Source organism: Bison bison, unplaced genomic scaffold (genome assembly GCF_000754665.1).
Source record: "Bison bison bison isolate TAMUID 2011002044 unplaced genomic scaffold, Bison_UMD1.0 scf7180017864390, whole genome shotgun sequence".
Taxonomy (NCBI): Eukaryota; Metazoa; Chordata; class Mammalia; order Artiodactyla; family Bovidae; genus Bison; species Bison bison.
Genome location: NW_011494962.1, coordinates 7,228,945 through 7,231,444, shown reverse-complemented (window position 1 = coordinate 7,231,444; position 2,500 = coordinate 7,228,945). Strand labels below are relative to the sequence as shown.

At 46.9% G+C, this 2,500-nt stretch overlaps 1 protein-coding gene across 1 annotated transcript in view; it reads left to right on the top strand.

Moving 5' to 3' along the window:
- The first annotated feature begins 1,162 nt into the window (after window positions 1-1,162).
- The window catches only part of LMO3 (LIM domain only 3 (rhombotin-like 2)), a 63,175-nt gene continuing 61,837 nt past the window's right edge, over window positions 1,163-2,500 (top strand). The window contains exon 1 of the mRNA XM_010858749.1: window positions 1,163-1,806. The gene's annotated coding sequence lies outside the window, so the exon portion shown is untranslated. The remainder of the gene's footprint in view (window positions 1,807-2,500) is intronic.

Below are 2,500 nucleotides of genomic sequence, written 5' to 3'. Positions count from 1 at the left end.
AAAAGGAAGATTAGGGGAAAAGGAGGGGGTGGGAAATGCAATTAGAGATCTGGGTGTTTGTCCCTTAAAAAAAAAAATAAGGTGACAAAGTGGTTAATGTCTTTGCAGGTTGGTGTTGATATCGCGAATCTTACTGCCACAGTCCAAATAGAGTACTAATTACTGCGAATGATGTCACCGTAGGCAGAGGAATAATCCCATCATTTAATTAGTTGAATGATTTAAACAAAGATTTGCATAGATGCACTAATCAGTTGCCATGAATTACTGAGCAGCAGTTGCCAGCGAGGGGTAACAGATCATACAGTTGGAGGGAAAAAAAATCTCATCTCCTTGAACATAATTAATTTAATTGTCCTCATTAGCTGTACCATTTGTTTTGATTTTATTTCTCCCTTTCCCCACACATACTTCTCCCTCCCTTCCTCTTTTCTTCTTCTCAGTGCATTGGTTGAGAGGGAGAGCACATGAAATACACACACACACATGCACACACATACACACACACACACACTGGGGTGTTTTCAGAGTGGCTGGAGCAGAGAGGTAGGGTAGAACAGCAGGAGCAGTGTGGATGGGTGAGGTGCATGCATGTCTGCTTACACGGGCCAGAGAAGCCAAACTTAAGAGAGCTGCCTGTGTGCAGAACAAATCCACTGAAGGGGTCCTTGTTAATCTGCCGTTTGTGACTTTCGGTATTTTTCAGGTTAGTTCTGCGTTTTGTTGCCTTTCAGAGGGAGAAAAAAGCAAACTCCAAGCTATTTTCTTATGAGTCTTTTATAAAAGAGAAGGGATAAAAATAAGTTATCAATGTTGAGACGTTATTCTCTATGAAGGGGAGCAAAATTTAGCCTGAATATTTACGGGGGTGGGGGGGTGCATTGATTGTTTTTCAAGCTAGAACTAGATTAAAACTGATGGTGCTGAGAAGAAAAAAAAAAGTTTTGTGGAGTTCAACAATTGAGTCTTTCTTGGCCCTTAAAACATTTCAGCCAGTGTCATTCAAATCTGGGCTATTTTTAAGCTTGACCTTTGACAGGACTTTTTAAAATCTGGTGGGGATCCTATGATAGCTGCCAAAAAAAAAAAAAAGAGGATGACTTTGAAGTTGGAAAACTTAGAAAAATAATAAGATATTTTAAAGCTGGCATGAAAAGTAAAGTTAAGAGAAGAGGAGGCTAGCAGAAAAGGGGACCTTTTTCAAGGAAAAAAAGAAATCTTTCCAGGCCTCTAAAACCAGTCTGTGAAGACCAGGCAGTGATGGTGAAGACACTCTTTTGACCAAGTTAGTCTAAAATCAAGTTTCTAGGTGCTCTTGGGTGTTTTTCATTCTACCGTGTGAGTTTTAAATTGTGAGGAATTCAAGCAATTGCAGGAAGTGTTCCGTGAGGGTGGAATGGGGTTCAGTACCAGTTAAGGCGGAACAAGTTCACAGTTTGGTTCTTGGGCCACAGGAGGAGAGGGGAGCGTGGCATCTCTGGCCCCGGCTTGTGTGGCAGACCTGCCCTGCGGAGCAGCGACTTTGGAGCGACTTTCATGAACAGAAGTCAGAGAACCGGGCGACTGCAGCCACCCCCAGACGTTTCTCCAAGGGGAGGGTTGCGCGCTCTCCCAGTGTATTCTGCTAGCAGTTTGATTCCCTGGCTTTTATTTTAATTTCCATAATTGGCAGCTTCAGAACTGGCTTTGGAAGACAGTTTGCTTTCAACGTGGCCACCTATTCCAAAAATGCCCCGGTTATTTTAGGATCCCTACCCTTTGCCTCCGGAGCTCTTTCGCAGGACTTCTTTTGGACGGGACCAGGAGGTAGGGTCTGTCCTCCTCCCCACAACCCCTCCAAGTCGACTCCAGCCGAGGTCACATTCTGTGCGCCCCGGGCGGGGGGGTCGGGGAGGGTGGTGGGTCGTCCTCAGTGTTGGCGAGCAGCATATGCGTGGGGTGATGCTGACTGCAACTCGCAGGCTTGTAAATTTTCACCCTGGGAAATTAGCAACAAAGCCCGATCTGTCTTGTGGCTGCTTTGCACTTTCCGAGGGCGGCTGTTACTTGACTGAGCTGCAGAACAGGCACCCGAGAGCGAGCGAGGGAGCCAGCGAGAGAGGGAGGGAGAGAAGGAAAGGGAGAGGAGAGGGGAGGGGTGGGGGCGAGAGGTAAATAGTCTTAAATCGGAAGGGAGCTGCTTCTCTGTGGTCTTGACAAGCGCTGCCTGGGCTCCGCCGGCTCAGTAATAACTGAGTGACCTTTTCTTGGGCTGTATTAGGTCTGGCTGGGAAGGGATTGCATTTTGCAGCTGAGAGCCGGGGCTGCTTCAGCTCGGCTCCTCGCGTGCTGCCGCCGGGGTAAGTTGTGTTGAGCCAGGACGGAAAGAGAGAGACAGCCTCGGACTGCAGTTGCCTAAAAGGAGGACACCTGTGGCTCAGATGCGGTCAACACCATTGCTCGGCGGATCCTGGAGGACCTCATTATTTTAAACTTAAAAAAAAAAAAAATAGATTCAGCA